Source organism: Giraffa tippelskirchi, chromosome 9, assembly GCF_054371585.1.
Source record: "Giraffa tippelskirchi isolate mGirTip1 chromosome 9, T2T-mGirTip1v1.2.pri, whole genome shotgun sequence".
Lineage (NCBI taxonomy): Eukaryota > Metazoa > Chordata > Mammalia > Artiodactyla > Giraffidae > Giraffa > Giraffa tippelskirchi.
This window is the reverse complement of record NC_137283.1, coordinates 95,928,292-95,946,609: the sequence shown is the minus strand read 5'-3', so window position 1 is coordinate 95,946,609 and position 18,318 is coordinate 95,928,292. Positions and strand designations below refer to the sequence as shown.

General features: G+C 37.5%; 1 long non-coding RNA gene across 1 annotated transcript; it reads right to left on the bottom strand.

The window, feature by feature from the left end:
- Window positions 1-13,688: 13,688 nt before the first annotated feature.
- On the bottom strand, window positions 13,689-16,701 carry LOC145521702 (uncharacterized). The gene is made up of 2 exons (XR_014065605.1): window positions 16,209-16,701; window positions 13,689-15,423 (listed from the first exon to the last, which is right to left on the bottom strand). It is a non-coding gene; the product is annotated as an uncharacterized LOC145521702 (long non-coding RNA).
- Between the last annotated feature and the right edge of the window lie 1,617 nt (window positions 16,702-18,318).

Genomic DNA, 18,318 nt, shown 5'->3' with positions numbered 1-18,318 from the left:
AGAAGAGAAGATCAACAGAGCAGAGTAGCACAAGGAATTTCCAGAAAAACAAAGAAAAAGAAAGTCCAGGATGTTATCTTAGTACCCGTCATGGAGGACGACCAGTGCATTTGGAATGACTCAAAGGGCATGCATGTTGAAGGCTACCACCACTATACAGTTGCTATTATTGTCATTTTTACAATCTGACAAAATAACTGGGATATATGCTCCAGCAAAATTAGAGAATACATAAAGAAAGAGAAAGACAAGAGATTTAAAAACCTGATAATTCAACTTAGAGGAAAGGCAAAGGGAATTCCAAGGGTGAAGCAAAGGACATTTCATGCTGGCAACCAGGCAGCAGAGAAAATAGAGGTCCTCAGGCAGGATGAATGCAAAAAACCATTGTAACTTATGGATGGTCTAATGTGATTGACATTGTTGAAAATTGTACTAAGAGTTTGCTGGAAGGTAGGAGAAGAATGAGCAACAGACACAAACAAGACTGAGCAGGAAATAGAAGTAATCAATGTTGCATAGGTATAGGAAAATGTAACATTCAATTATAGATAACATTTTCATGGATATTACAATGTAAACACTGAATAATGATTTAACACACATAAAATAGTTGTTGAAGTGATGAGGAAGGGGTAGCTGAGAGAATGGCAATGCTAGTAAAATCTATTACCAAAAAAAAAAAGAAAGAAAAGCCATTTCACAATCCTTGCTATTACTTTGATTGTCATTGCTACTATTAGTCTAAGAGAATTTTCATAATTTATTTACTTATTGTCTTTACAATGTACCTCATCATATCTCTAGAAACAGGAAGATAAGGATGTGGTATATTTACATGACTTGGTGTGATTCTGAATTAATATCAATGGGTCAGCACATTCAAAGTTACTAATGCAACCATAAATGTCTTTATTCATTTAACACACATTTATAGGGTACTTACTATGTGTTAGGCTCTGTTTGCAATATGAAACAGAAAAGAAAATAAATACCTTGTCTCATGAAGCTTATATCCTAGTGAAGAGAAAATAAACAGCAAGCATTAAGTTGAATGCTGATAACTTCCACAAAGAACACAAACAAGATGAAAACAAACTGGAATAATGAAGGATGCTGAATATCTCATTACATCAGATGTAAACAAACATAGCCCAGCAAAGAGTCATCATTAAAATAATCATGTGTTTAAATAAATAGACACTGTCTCAAAATTGGTTTGGCAGGTAAGTCATTACTTTGCAGGGCATGATATCCAAAACAAAGAGAAACTTTTTATTTATTTTTACTTTTGGCCTCTTGGCATGTGAGATTTTAATTCCCTGACCAGGGATAGAACCCACACTCTGTGCAGTGAAAGGGTGGAGCCCTAAACCCTGGACCACCAGGGAAGGCCAAGATAAACCTTTTAAAGGAGAGATGCCTTGTCTGTGTAAGTTCAGTCCCACCAGGGCTTGCATCATTCAAAAGCAAACTGAAACGGAAGGTTTATTCCAAAACTTATTCTAGGCATCTTAGTTTGCTTGGGCTGTCCTAACAACTTAAACCACAGAAACTTCTTGAGTCATAGTTCTGGAGTCTAGAAGTCCAAAAACAAGATGGCTACTCAAACCAAAACAACCCAGAGGGGGGGGATGGGGAGGGAAGAGGGGGGATGATCAAGTGGGAGGGGACATAGGTAAACCTATGGCTGATTCCTGTTGATGTTTGGTAGAAACCAGCAAAATATTGTAAAGTAAATATCCTTCAATTTATTTTAAAATAAATAAATTTTTAAAAAAAATCAAAATCAAGATTGCCCACAGGATCGGTTCTTTCTGAGGGCTGTAAGGAGAAGACTTGCTCCTTGTTGCATAGATGTCCATCTTCAGCTATCTGTGCACAAGACTCTGCACTGTCTTCTCTCTATGCATGTCTATCTCTGTGTTCCCCATTTCTTATTTTATAAGGACACCAGATATATCAGATTAGGATCCACTCTAATGATCTCCTTTCAACTTGATCACTTCTGTAAACTTCCTATTTTCAAATAAAGTCACATTGTGAGGTTTTAGGACTTCCACGTAGCATTTTGGAGGGGATCCATTGTAACCCATTACAGCATCGTAGTGATTAGAGTTGGAACTATTGTCATTGTCCAAGGACTATGAAGCCTCAGGTTTTCTCTAATATCTTTCCTGTAACAGTGGTACTCTGCTAGCACATTCCACTTACCTTTGGTAGTATGAATCCTTCAGGAGAACTAGCCCAATTAGGATAAAATATGATGCTACTCCTGGCACTTAGCAACTCCTCTCGTAGGGACCTGGATCCCATTTTTGGCCTCAGTGAATTGGCCTAAAGCCCTACAGTCAAGGGACTCCAATCTCAGTCTTGCTATTGACTTCCTGTTATTTGCCTCCAGCCACAAATATTTCTGACTACCCGCCTCCCAGCAGACTGGATTGTGTTAGATACTAACACCCCAAATCACGAAACAGTTTTTGGACAAGGGCATGGGCATTTAAATGGCTTCCCAGGTGGTGCTAGTGGTAAAGAATGCACCTGCCAATACACGAGAGGTAAGAGACAAGGGTTCTGTCCTTGGGTTGGGAAGATCTCCTGGAGGGGGGCATGGCAACCCATTCCAGTATTCTTGCCTGGAGAATCCCATGGATAGAGGAGCCTGGTGGGCTATGGTCCACAGGGTCACAAAAGAGTAGAACACGACCGAAGCGACTTAGCACACAGCACATGTGGCATTTAGTATCCCATCCTCACCTAGCCTTGACTTGATCCTCACTCCCAAATAGCTCAGGAAGTTGAAATCCCCGAATATGTTAGGCTGGATCCATGCCTGCCTGAGAGAATGCAAGGCAAGATGCTGCACAGAGATTCTAGATGATACTTGTTTTTAATCAGTTTTTAAAATTCAATAGAAATCTGTGATTGACTTGCAGGTATATAAGGCTTAGAAACAGCTATGTGTATTTTCTGTTTGAATATAATAAGAATTATGCAAAATATGAAGAAAAAGAAAAGAAAATTCAAGTAAGCTTATCTTACTTATATAATCTACTTATATTACCTGTCTAATCTACTTATCTTACTTAGCCTATCTTACTTACATAAAACTTGTCTAATCTTATCTAATAATTTAGGCAGGGCTAGAATGTCCTCATGAAAGTGAAAAGTGGCTCAGTTTTGTCTGACTCTTTGCCAGCCCATGGACTATACCGTCTATGAATTCTCCAGGCCAGAATACTAGAGTGGGTAGCCTTTCCCTTATCCAGGGCATCTTACCAACCCAGAGATCAAACCCAGGTCTCCAGCATTACAGGCAGATTCTTTACCAGCTGAATCACAAGGGAAGCCCAAGAATATTGGAGTGGTTAGCCTATCCCTTCTCCAGGGGATCTTCCCAACCCAGGAATCAAACTGGGGTCTCCTGCATTGCAGGCAGATTCTATACCTATTGAGCTATCCTTGTGGGTTTATAGCAATGCCCAAGGAATCCTGATTATTTTTTCTCCATCTGCACAGGAGAGAACATAGTACTCTGCCTACCTGGAGAACTTCCACAGTGTGGACCTCTGAGAACCGGGAGAAAAATGATCAGGAAAAGGGTGAAGATTCGTACTCAAATCAGCCTAGAGAGATGAACTTGACTTCCAAAAACCAGAGACTGAATATTTCACAATTGAGAAGAAAGAAGGGCTAACTGCTCAGAAGATATGAGAGAGCCACAGGAGCAACTCAGGACAGTTAAGTGTTGTGATGGCAGACTTTGTTAAAGGTTTGTGTATGTGGAGCTGAAACAATTTTGAAAACTTCCAATATGTGGTATTTATTAGTTTTTAAGAGATCCCAAAGTCTTTCTCATACCCACCCCCAGAACTGTTTCTCAAAAATCAAAGTTTGTGGACAACAGAGTTAGAGACAGATTCATAAGGAAGAATTTTGCAGATATGTCTGTGTGTAAGAATAAACACTATGTCCAAAGTCACTATAGGAAATCCATTATATTTTGGGACTATGTATCAATCACTGTAGTAGGCACTAGAGATATACTTTTATGAATAAATATGGTCCCAGTCCTCAAAAAATTGTAATGAGAGAAACATATCCAGGGACCATATAGGACCAACCATAATGGAGAGTCAAGTTATTTATTCTTGAGGGTAAGAAAGGTTTCTTTGAGCATTTAACATAAAACTGATTCTTAAAGGATAAGTAGGAGTTAAGCAAAGGAGGATGTGGGGACTATGTAGGTTGGGAGTCAGGCTATGCTAATGGGAGCATAAACACATTCCAGCGTTGCAGAAAAATATAAAGTAAAAGGGAATGGTTATAGGGAGTTGGGACAGATCAATCTGCAGGTAAAGATTGAACACAGACAATGAAGGGTGGTCTCTGATGACTTCAGACTATATTCTAGTGGCAATGGGAAGCCACCAATGGGAAACAGCAGTAGAATGACAAATTATTCTTTCAAGTGAGAGAATTAGCTTTGGTGACAGTAGGGGATATGGATTGAGAGGACAAGACTGGAGGCAGAGAGAGCACGTAGAACACTTCTATAGTTACCAGATGATGAGCGTAGGCAATCTGAGCTAAGGAAGTAGAAGTGGAGGTGGAGAGAAGTGGATGGACCCTGGGAAGGTAGAATCATTAGAATCTGTGTGGGAAGTAGTAGCTTGGGAAGAAAGGAATGGTGATAAGGAACAGCATGTGGACACAGACAGATTTCTGGCTTCAGAATCAATATCTTTGCAAATACTTTTCTTCTGAAGATTTATTTGGAAATTATTAAGCCAGATAATAGAAAATTTAAGGCTTTGGGTTATTCAGCTAAAAAATAGTAAATAGACCACTAATGTAGGATAGCAGCATCGCCAAATTAGTACAGCCCAGAAATGAGTTTGAGAAACTAGCATTTATCTAAATTACACCTTAGCAAATTGTTTGTTTGTTTGTTTTTTCATTCTTCTAGTCATTTCTGCTTTTGCTGTGGGAATAGGAGAATGTTTGTGTTTGGAACTTCAGAAACAATTTCCATGAGATATCATTGGAAAGAAGTAAATGAAGACAAGTTATCTACAAGGTTCAGGAATTATGGAAGGAACCATCACTTAGAATCAAAAGCAACTAATTTGTGTCCATTTCAAGAGATTATGGTGTGATGTTAGTTCTCATTTAAGTTCATAGTTTGAATAACCAGGCAATAGATATCATAGATTCCTTGGTTAAACATTCTGAACGATATTATGTAGTCTTTTTCTGAAGTTTAGTTGGTAATCAATATTTCTTCATTATGAATTCCACACTCATTTACCAAGCAGACACCTTGGTGTTATTTTTTGTTGACTATTTTATGAGCCTCAGTTTCTTACCACTCATCCTACTTTCTACACAGTGCTTCTTGCTATTCCTTAAGCATGTCATCAAATTACACATTTTCACAACCCCAAGCCTTTGCTGATACTTTCCGTTTTCTATTAAATTGCTTTCTACTCCCTTGTCTTCCACCTTACCACTGTCAGCTCTCCCTTTAAATGTTCCCAATCCTTCTACTGATACCACACAGGACAGAATTTAGCACATCCTTGCTAGTCTCCTATGACAGAGTGTACATGACCATTTTCACTGTTTTAAATTTATTTATAGGCCTAGCTCTCCTCCTTGACCTCAGATACTTGAAGGTGGGAACTACAGCTTCCTCACTGGGTATCATCAGCTTCAGCAACCATGCTTCGCACCCATCACACAATTTATGTTCATACATTTTTAAAATGAATTGATGTGAGATTGTTACCCAGGACTCTTACTGGAAGACCTAGTGTGTAATCTCTGAATTTTATTTCCTGGATAACATAAAAGTAACATAGGAAATGGGTAATGGTATCTTTAAAAAGAGAGACAATGCTTGGCTTTTACAGGTAAATGCAATAGGGTAGCTACTTGGGGATATAATTCTCATAGTTAAAGCCACTGGTCTAGGTTACAACTTTATAACCCTCCAATTGAGGGACAGGCTGAATCACAAGCTCTCTTGTTATACTGGCTTTCAATTTAGAGTAATTGACTTTAACCAGTCAACCATTGATCCTTTTGATGGGAACTTTCCGGCACAGATGAAATTTTCTCCAAATAAGGGTAGAAGACAAAAAAAAAAAAGAGAGAGAGAGAGAGAAACGCCTTATCTTTTCTGTGCTGGTAATGATTTTTCTTAAGTTCAGAATGGTTGCAGTGTAATTGGATGTGTTTGCTAATTTAAGTAAACCACTTATTTGCCTCATCATTAGTAAAATAGAGTCTCCCCAAAGCTCTGCAGAAATTGAACCAAATTGGGGAAACGGTGTTTGCAGGGACGGCATCAGAGGCAATGAATTGCAAGGGAGTGGAAAATTACACATGCTGATTAAATTACCTTGTCTTTAAAAAAATCAGTAGGAAAATGCTTCACCGTAGCACCTGCTTTAGAAAGGGGAGCATAGACAAGAGAATGTAGCATTTCCAGAAGTTGAGAGAAAAAGTTAAGATGCGATACAGAGACTCCAAGATTGAAAGGACAGATAGATGCGAATTCTTGAGGAGGCTGGGAACAATGATTCTAACCTAAATCTAAAGCTGATTACTATTGCTGTTCTTGTTCAGTCGCTAAGTTGTATCCTACTCTTTGCAAACCCATGGACTGAAGCATGCCAGACTTCCCTGTCCTTTACTATCTCCTGAAGTTTGCTCAAACTCATATCCATTGAGTTCATGATGCCATTCAACCATCTCATCCCCTTTTGCCTCCTTTTCCTCATGACCTCGATCTTTCCTAGCATCAGGGTCTTTTCTTTTGAGTAGGTACTTCGCATCAGGTGGCCAAAGTATTGGAGCTTCAGTTTTAGCATTAGTCCTTCCAATGAATATTCAGGGTTGATTTCCTTTAGGATGGACTGGTTTGATCTCCTTGCTGTCCAAGGGACTCTCAAGAGTCTTCTCCAGGACCACAGTTTGACAGCATCCATTCTTTGGTGCTCAGCCTTCTTTATGGTCCAACTCTCACATCCGTATGTGACAAAACCATAGCTTTGACTAGATGAACCTTTGTTGGCAAAGTAATGTCTCTGATTTTAATATGCTGTCTAGGTTGTTCACAGCTTTCTGTCTCAGGAGCAAGTGTCTTTTAATTTCATGGCTGCAATCACCATCTGAAGTGATTTTGGAGCCCAAGAAAATAAATTCTGTCACTGTTTTCATTTGATTACTATACATTGCTCCAAAAATGAAAGTCCAAGTAGGAAAGCATTGGAGGAAGATATTTTGGAATACTTAATCTTTTGGAGAACCATCTATAAAGCCCAATAAGGATGTATATTTTTGCTGCTCTCTTTCTACATTCCTTTGGTCTTTCACATCGGGAATGTCTATCTGCTGCCTAAGCTTAAACACTCTTGAGCACTCTATTTGGAAGGGTTGCTAGATTCTCTGGTCTGCTTCCTTGTGACAAGGTCAGTTCAGGAGGATGCTGAGTGTGAACTGCCAGGGCAACATTGTTTTTGGAACACAGATAAGTTGCCTGCATTAAAATAACTTATTGTTCCTGGGCTTCATTCTTGACAGAGTTCTTAATTCCTTAGCTCTGGGGGAAAAAAAAATACAAATTATCTCTGAGAGAAAATGTTCTTACCATTTTCTTCTTTAAAGTTTGCTGAGGTTGAAACAATAATTGTGGAAGACAGAGGCAGAAAAGGAAGGGGGGTTTGAGAGCATGAAGATGTGGCTGTGAGAGCAGACGAGCAGACAGGCGTAAGCCTTGGTCTGGCCCCAAGAAACTGAAAAAATGATGCTGGTAGTTGGGAAACCCATGAGCAGCTAAAACCTCATCTTTAGGTTCTGATCTGACAAAATCTTCTGGATATTTGATCAAATGATTCCCCCCCGGGGACCTTCTGCCTAGTGTGCAACCATAAAAGTGTTTCATTACTTTATTTATTATCTCAGGGTTAAAATTGCAGTGAAATTCTTGAAAAAAAAATGTACCGTTTAGAAAGTTTTTTCAGAAAATCTCATATTTGAACCAACTATTTTTAATTTCTATTACATAACAAATTATAATAAAAGCCATTATATATTTATTCAGCATTCTAATTTCTACCAACTTTCTAATTAGGCTATTTCTATTAACTGAATACATTTTTAATGAACAATAAATTTATCTCAGGGTACAGATAGTTATCAAATGACTTAATTCCTAAATTTCTTCTTTTTTCTTATAAAGCATATTTTAATATATTTACCTTGAGTTTTATTTCTAGCCCTAGTTTTACCACACAGGAAAATTTGGGGTGTTGTATGAATGCAAATCCATTTTTATCTCTTATTTTATTCTTATACCTTAATGATTTGGATGGGCTCAGCCTGAGAAACAAGGTACCTTGGCATTTCCCCTAGTCCTCATATCACTTTCTTCCTGTGATCTTATTAACCACATAATTTGCACCTGAAATGGTTTCATAGGGCTATGATGAAAGAAATTTATATCTACAAAGGCTGGTCTGGTGGTGTAAGTAGACATTATATAAAAAATGTGAATGGGGTTCTGGTATTTCCATTTCCAAACATATTGGAGTAACCATACGGTGTAACTGTCTTTGGAAATTGGAGAACAAGCTTAGCAGAACACTGATTCATGACAGGAAGGAAGCAAATGATATAAGAACAGTGATCACCACATTATTCTGTCTGGAGGAATTTTTTAAACAATAGTGAATGAGGGGGAACCCAAGCAGAACACGGCAGGCTTGCTGCACCAAGGAGAAGAGAACAGGTTAAGTCTGGACTGAAATGACAGGACTTTGCAGAGTAGACTGTCAGAGAGGATGAAGTACAAAGAAAAAGAGTTTCAATAAATGTGTATGGAGTCAGTTGATGAATACTGATGTATACTTATCTAAATCACTTCAGTTCAGTCGCTCAGTCATGTCCGACTCTTCGTGACCCCACGGACCACAGCACGGCAGGCCTCCCTGTCGATCACCAACTCCCAGAGTCTGCTCAAACTCATCTCCATTGAGTCGGTGATGCCATCCAAACATCTCATCCTCTGTCGTCCCCTTCTCCTCCTGCCTTCAATCTTTCCCAGAATCAGGGTCTTTTCAAATGAGTCAACTCTTCGCATCAGGTGGCCAAAGTATTGGGAGTTTCAGCTTCAGCATCAGTCCTTCCAATGAACTCTCAGGACTGATCTCCTTTAGGATGGACTGGTTGGATCTCCTTGCAGTCCAAGGGACTCTCAAGAGTCTTCTCCAAAAGCTTCAATTCAAAAGCATCAATCCTTCAGAGCTCAGCTTTCTTTATAGTCCAACTCTCACATCCATACATGGCTACTGGAAAAACCATAGCCTTGATGAGATGGACCTTTGTTGGCAAAGTAACGTCTCTGCTTTTTAATATGCTGTATAGGTTGGTCATAACTTTCCTTCCAAGGAGTAAGTGTCTTTTAATTTCATGGCTGCAGTCACCATCTGCAGTGATTTTGGAGCCCCCCAAAATAAAGTCAGCCACTGTTTCCACTGTCTCCCCATCTAAATGGGCTTCCATAATTCAGGGTAAAGAACACCTGGAGCCATGTAAACCTGAGCAGTTCCTTAAGCATTCTCACTGCATTCTGACCAGCTAGGATGGAGACTCCTCACTGAGTGCTAAAGACATTTAGTGGGGACTACACACAGCAGAAGACTAAAATAATGGATAGTGAAGGTTAAGAATAAGCTTTAAGGGGGAAAGCTGATCCATAAATAACTTGATTGATTTCCACAAAAAAATTTAACACCCTTTAAAGGAAGGCAAAATTTCTAGAACTCAACAAGTTTAAAAAATAACCAGCATTATTTAAATTTACTAGACATGCAAAGAATCAGAAAAATGTGTCCCATATCAGAAGATCAGTCAATGGATAAAGATCTAGAAATGACAGAAATCATGGAATTAGCAGAAAAGGACTTTAAAATAGCTATCCTAAATATACTAAAGTGTTAAAAAAAATTAGTATAATGATAAAGAAAATGTGAAAGATAAAAATCAACAAAAAGGAACACTTAAAGAAGAATTATAAAATATGTGAAATGAAATATCACGGTGCACTTATCAGCACATTACATATTGTTGATGAAAAGATTAGTGAATTTTAAGCAGAGCAATAGAAAAATTCCGAATGGAAGCATAGTAAGAAAAAGATCTAAAAGTGATGAGCAGAGCTGCAGTGATGTTGGAGACAAAATCAAGTGGTCTAACACATCTGTAATTGAGTCTTAGAATAATGAACAGCAGTAAAATATTTGAAAAAACTAATGACTAAAATTTTCAGGATTAATCAAAACCATAAACTCCCAGGAGAAAACATAGGCAGAACACTCTGACAAAAATCACCGCAATATCCTTTTGGATCCATCTCCTAGAGTAATGGAAATAAAAACAAAAATCAATAAATGGAATCTAATTGAACTCAAAACTTTTGCACAACAAAGGAAACCATAAACAAAATGAAAAGACACTTACAAAATGTGACAAAATATTTGGAAATGATGTGACCAACTGATAAGGGATTAATCTCCAAAATATATGATATATATACATAGCTCAATATCAAAAAGATAAACAACCCAATACAAAATGAGCAGAAGACCTAAATAGACATTTCTCCAAAGAAGACATACAGATGTCCAAGAAGCACATGAAAAGATTCTTAACATTGCTAATTAGTATAGAACTGCAAATTAAAACTACAGTAAGCCATCATCCCACACCAGTCAGAATGGCCATAATCAAAAAGTCTACAAACAATAAATTCTGGAGAGCGTATGGAGAAAAGAGAACCCTCCTACAATGTTGGTGGGAATGTTAATTGATATGGCCGCTATGGAGAACAGTATGCTGCTGCTGCTAAGTTGTTTCAGTCATGTCCGACTCTGTGCGATCCCATAGACGGCAGCCCACCAGGCTCCACCGTCCCTGGGATTCTCCAGGCAAGAACACTGGAGTGGGTTGCAATTTCCTTCTCCAATGCGTCAAAGTGAAAAGTGAAAGTGAAGTCGCTCAGTCGTCTCCGATTCCTAGCGACCCCATGGACTGCAGCCAACCAGGCTCCTCCATCCATGGGATTTTCCAGGCAAGAGTACTGGAGTGGGGTGCCAATGCCTTCTCCGGGAGAACAGTATGGAAGTCCCTTAAAAAACTACACATAGAGCTACCATGTAATCCAGCAATCCCACCCCCCGGAATATATCCAGAGAAAAACTTGGTTAGAAAGGATACAGTGTTCACTGCAGCTCTGTTTACAATAGCCAGGTCATGGAAGCTAACTAAATGTCCATCAACAGATGAATGGATAAAGAAGATATGGTATGTTTATATATATATACACACAATGGAATATTAGAATATTACTCAGCCGTTAGAAAGAATGAAATAATGCAAGTTGCAGCAACATGGATGAACCTGGAGATTATCATACTAAGTGATGTAAGTCAGACACAGAAAGACAAATATCATATGGCATCCTTTATATGAGGAATCTAAAAAAAATGATACAAATAAACTTATTTACGAAACAGATTCACAGACTGAGAAAATAAACTTACGGTTACCAAAGGAGAAAAATGGGAGGGAGGAAAAAATGGTGAGTTTGGGTATGACATATACACATTATTATATTTAAAATAGGAAACTACCGCACAATTGCACTCATCTCACACGCTAGTCAAGTAATGCTCAAGATTCTCCAAGCCAGGCTTCAGCAATACGTGAACCGTGAACTTCCAGATGTTCAAGCTGGTTTCAGAAAAGGCAGAGGAACCAGAGATCAAATTGCCAACATCCACTGGATCATCGAAAAAGCAAGAGAGTTCTAGAAAAACATCTATTTCTGCTTTATTGACTATGCCAAAGCCTTTGGCTGTGTGGATCACAATAAACTGTGGAAAATTCTGAAAGAGATGGGAATACCAGACCACCTGACCTGCCTCTTGAGAAACCTGTATGCAGGTCAGGAAGCAACAGTTAGAACTGGACATGGAACAACAGACTGGTGCCAAATAGGAAAAGGAGTATGTCAAGGCTGTATGTTGTCACCCTGCTTATTTAACTTATATGCAGAGTACATCATGAGAAACGCTGGGCTGGAAGAAACACAAGCTGGAATCAAGATTGCCGGGAGAAATATCAATAACCTCAGATATGCAGATGACACCACCCTTATGGCAGAAAGTGAAGAAGAACTAAAGAGCCCCTGATGAAAGTGAAAGAGGAGAGTGAAAAAGTTGGCTTAAAGCTCAAAATTCAGAAAACTAAGATCATGGCATCTGGTCCCATCACTTCATGGGAAATAGATGGGGAAAGAGTGGAAACAGTGTCAGACTTTATTTTTTTGGGCTCCAAAATCACTGCTGATGGTGATTGCAGCCATGAAATTAAAAGACGTTTACTCCTTGGAAGGAAGATTATGACCAACCTAGATAGCATATTTAAAAGCAGAGACATTACTTTGCCGACAAAGGTCCGTCTAGTCAAGGCTATGGTTTTTCCAGTGGTCATGTATGGATGTGAGAGTTGGACGGTGAAGAAAGCTGAGCACCGAAGAATTGATGCTTTTGAACTGTGGTGTTGGAGAAGACTCTTGAGAGTCCCTTGGACTGCAAGGAGATCCAACCAGTCCATCCTAAAGGCGATCAGTCCTGGGTGTTCATCGGAAGGACTGATGTTGAAGCTGAAATTCCAATACTTTGGCCACCTCATGCGAAGAGTTGACTCATTGGAAAAGACCCTAATGCTGGGAAGGATTGGGGGCAGGAGGAGAAGGGGACGACAGAGGATGAGATGGTTGGATGGCATCACCGACTCGATGGACATGGGTTTGGGTAGACTCCAGGAGTTGGTGATGGACAGGGAGGCCTGGCGTGCTGCGATTCATGGGGTCACAAAGAGTCGGACACGACTGAGCAACTGAACTGAACTGAACCAACATGGACCTACTGTATAGCACAGGGAACTCTGCTCAATATTCTGTAATAATCTAATTGGGAAAAGAATTTGAAAAAAACAGATAAATGCTTATGTATAACTGAGTTACCTTGCTGTACTCCTGAAACTAACAATAATGTTAACTAACTATACTTCAATATAAAATAACAACTGAAAAAAGAAAGCTGCAAAAAATTACAAAATAAAAGAATACATATCTTCCAAATGTTGACATACCTTACCTGATTTCAGAATGAGTTTCAGTGAAACGAAGTTTCATCGCAAGTGGATTATTAGATAGGCGTGGCCATCATCCTCTAACTCTGTCTACTACAAAATACTGCTAGGCTGAGAGCTCCTATTTGAAATATTGTTTAAGAAAAATGCACAGTTGGGGCCAATAAAGAACTCTATAGGGGTCCTTGTCTTCAAGTGTATAATAAATAACATATCATTTAATTAACAGAAAGGAACAGTAGATATAACAGAAGAAACTGAAGAAATTTTAGAAAGCAGTGGACATCTTAATGTTTTATTTATTTATCTGTTTACTTATTTTTGGCCACTCCATAAGGCTTCCCTGATCTTACTTCCCCAAACAGGGATGAAACGGGCCATGGCAGTGAAATTTCTGAGTCCTAAACAGTGTACTGCCAGGGAATTCCCACCAGTAGACATCTTAAACACAGCATAAAAAATTGTTTTTAATAACAAATTTTATTATATATAGCAAATCTTTAATCACATTCATGTCATTAAATTAATATTATTGTGGAAAGTAAAATTAGGTAGATCCCATGATTTTCATTGTGCTAACTACAGTATTAAAAACCACATCACATTTTTATTTTTTTCACATTTCAGTTCTGCTTGAAAGAAGCTTGTGATTTTAGGCAAGTCAATAAATTGCTCTAAACTTTAGTAACCCTGCTTGTCAAATTACTGGTTTATCTCTTCAAGTTCAAAATTTCTGTAATCACAATATTTTTTCCCTAAGCACTTAAAGCTATTCATAATGACTTTACTGTTTTTCAAATCAATATTATTTTATAAGTAAGAAATACATAACAATTTTCTTAAACATACATTTAAAAAGCTTAATATAACCAATCATTTCTGAAAGATGAAGTTACATATTCCTGTCATTATCAAATTAATGTTTCATTTATAAAAGAAACTAGCTCCTCATTAACTATCAGCTAGTATCTTGATCCTTTTGACTATTAATAATTACTAATATATTCTATTGTCAATCTGCTATGGAAAGAGTGTGATTCTTTATTTTAATCTAGTTAGAGTTTTATTCCATTAGATATGTGAAAAGTATCTTTATATCCCTAAAAATTGGCCTGGTAACCAAAGAATAAGAATCTTTCAGTCAGTTTCAAGATGATTTTCTCTATTTCAAAAGGCTGCTCATTACTTTACTAAAGGTGGTACCACTGAAATTAAACTACAGAAAATGTAACAATGTTGTGGTCCTATTTTCTATAGTATATATTCCATTTTATGTAAAATGTGCTATCTGCCGTTTCATACAAAATGTAAAGCACAGTCTATATTATTTGTTAAAATGTGTTAAAATGTTGTAGCAAAAAGTAATAGAAATAACTAATGAAACAAACAACATTTGCCAATTCCCACTCAACAGCCTAAAAGTTTGCAGTTAATGATGAAAAGATATGCTGTAACTAGATTTATAATAGCAATTTCAGTAGGGTTGATATCAACATGAATTAAAGTCATTTTCAGCAATTTCATGTTTAACAACTTTAGCAGAGGTAACTTGTCTGACTAAGTCATTTTAGGCATACATAAGATAAGTTTTCTTCTCACTAGACAAAGGGTTATAAGCTCTAAAGGAACTGAATAAAATGGAATGTGAAAGGGATTATCATCGATTTCAAGCAAAGATTCCTTTGAACTAAGACAAGCTAAAGACTGTTTTACATCAAAGGTACAGTTGTAAAGCTGAGGGTGTTATTAATATGAATCATGACTTTTTGATTTCTTTAAAATATTTTTTATGACTCATAATGAGATTAAAAGTTGACATTATTTCCAGAGATCTGAAATGTAGGCACCAAACTTTCATTATCCAAAACAACCAACTGGAAAACCTTTGTTTAACCATCCTCAGAATTATAGAAAGTAACAGTTACAAATGAAAATTTTTCATCTCTCAAAACAATTTGTATAACTTCCTCATCAATGCCAAAAGAGACTTGTTTGAAAAGAAACAAATGATTATAATTACAATAGTCTATGCATTGTATCAGGGCTTCCTTGATAGCTCAGTTGGTAAAGAATCCTCCTGCAATCCAGGAGATCCCAGTTACATTCCTGGGTCTGGAAGATCCACTGGAGAAGGGATAGGCTACCCACTCCAGTATTCTTGGGCTTCCCTTGTGGCTCAGCTGGTAAAGAATCCACCTGCAATGCGGGAGACCTGGGTTTGATTGCTGGGTTGGAAAGATACCCTGAAGAAGGGAAAGGCTACCCACTCCAGTATTCTGGCCTGGAGAATTCTATGGACTGTAAACTCCACGGGGTCGCAAAAAGTCGGACACTTCTTGGAAACGACATGGAACAACAAAGAGGACAAAACAAACGAACAACCTGAAAAAATCCAAACTCTTGTATGCTCAGCAAAACTTGGAAACAAAATATGAAAACTCAAAAATATATCTATGTGAAGCCAAAGGTATTCCTTAAAAAAAAAGAGAGAAAAAATCTACTTTACACAGGTCCACAAAATTTAAGCAAGTTTTACATAAAAGAGGATTTCCAAATGATCAGTAAATATATTAAAAGTTCTCAACATCATTGGTCATCAGGGAAATCCAATGTATAAGAGTAACAATGTATGACAACATAGCCCATAGAAGCTAATTAACAAAATGACAATAGCAAGTATAAGTAAGGATTTGGAGAAGCTAGAACTTTTGTACTCTGTTGTTGGAGAGCAAATTGTTACCAGTTAGAAAACTGTTTGGAATTATCTACCAAAAATGTAGATTCACCTATTGTGTATGTGAGTTGCTCAGTCATGTCTGACTTTTTGTGACCCCATGGACTGTAGCTCCACAGGCTCTTCTGTCCATGGAATTCTCCAGGCAAGAATACTGGAATGGGTTGTTGAGCCTGGAGAATCTTCCCGACTCGGATTGAACCCAGGTCTCCTGCATTGCAGGCGGATTCTTTACCATCTGAGCCACCAGGGAAGCCTTCTGTATAAGCCAACAATTCACCTCTGAGTTATAAACCCCCCACCCATCCATGCATACATTTATGCAGTATAAGAAACTAACAAGAATATTTATAGCTGTGCTGTTTTTTTAGACAAAAACCAGAGATGTCTAAATTACCACCCACAATAGAATGCGTACATACCTGAATAAGACAATGAAAAAGGATAAACTACTTCTTTACAATGTAAACGATAACAATTTGAGTGTGTCTTACCTGTATAATGACATAAAGATACCTAATTTATGATTTTATTTATATGAATGTCACAACAGTGAAGACATTTCTTTGATGATAAAGTCAGACTAGTGGTTATCCAGGGGATATTATCCAGGGGATATTTGTTTCCCAGGTGGCACTAGTGATGAAGAACCCTCCTGCCAATGCAGGAGACACAAGAGACATGGGTTCGATCCCTGTTTCGGGAAGATCCTCTGGAGAAGGAAATGGCACCCCACTCCAGTATTCTTGCCTGGAAAATTCCATGGACAAAGGAGCCTGGAGGCTACAGTCCATGGGATCACAAAGAGTTGGACACAATCAAGCACAGGGAGACATTAACTAGATGAAATATGAAAGAGGCTTCTGTAGTGCTATTAGTATTCTGTATCTTGACCTAACTGGTAGTTTTATAGAGGCTTCTAGCTCTTCACTCAAGATGTGTGCATAAGACACATTCACCTGTCTAGATCTGTCTGTACTAATAAGAAAGCTCTGTATGAGCTGGTTTAAACAAATAATTCAAGATATATTTGATAAATAAATGAAAGTACGAAACAATGTCTATGATATGTAATGTTTATGTAAGAAAAGTATCAAAATGAGAACATATATTAGTTTACATTTGTATTTTCATAGGAAGGACACACAAGAATTCATCAATGTAATTAGCTATGGGAAGTAAAGAAGTGGATGGGAAACTGAAGCAAGAAGAATGGGAGGAGAGGACACTTTCTATGTACACCTTTATAAAGTGTCATTTTGAATTTGAACAATGTTAATATATTCCCAGTTTGAAAAATAGTTTTTCATGCATAGATGTTCCAAAGATGAAAATACTTGAATTAATTATTTACTATATTTGTTCTTAAAATTGCTAGAATTGACAGTTGTCTTGTTTTTCTATGAAATATTGCCTCCTTTTTAAAGAATATAACTTCTATTCAAATCATCCCAACTCTGTCCATGATGGTATTAAATATATACAAATGATTTGTCATTGAATTCTGAATATGAGAGAGAGAGAGAGTTCTTCCTTAGCATAGACAAATGTCAATTATTTAAAGATGCAATAACATTTACTTTGACACTGCCTTCACTAAGTTACATTGCTGAAACACCTTCAGATATTCTGACAAATGTTTGATGCTGTAGCATTGTCTGGGGTCCATGGGTCGAGTGGTGTTCTATCTCAGCTTTCTATTCAGGGCACTACCTTTCCACAGATATCTTACAAGATCTATGGGTTCTGAGTCAATGATTTGAAGGACATTCTGTTGTCATTGATTTAGAATATCTGAAGTTGTTTGGGATATATTGTATACCCAATATATACAATGGGATATATAATATATAATATATATAATATTAAATGTATAAACCTTTATTTATTGCTATTACTACTTTATTAACATGAACTTCTTCTGAAATTCGTATGATATATTTATTAATATGCACTAATTCATGATTTAATTTGAGCTTTCCTTTACAATATAAACATGTTTTTGTAAGCATCTGTTTTCCTTACTTATTTTGTTAAACTACAACTTTGGTTGTGTTGAGATTAATTTAAAGAGAGTTGTTTTTCTCTTATTTGGAGCAAATATTTGGGGTCTTTCAGTGACTTATGGCTTTTTTACAGTTAAACAGTGTGGAAAAATAAAAATATTTTCATACACAAAGGAAAGTATCCACAGGAATTTCTAAATGTTTTGTCGACATGTATGATTAATGACGGTTTCCCTGATAGCTCAGTTGGTAAAGAATCTGTCTGCAATGCAGGAGACCCCGGTTCGATTCCTGGGTTGGAAAGATCTCCTGGAGGAGGGAAAGGCTACCCACTCCAGTATTCTGGCCTGG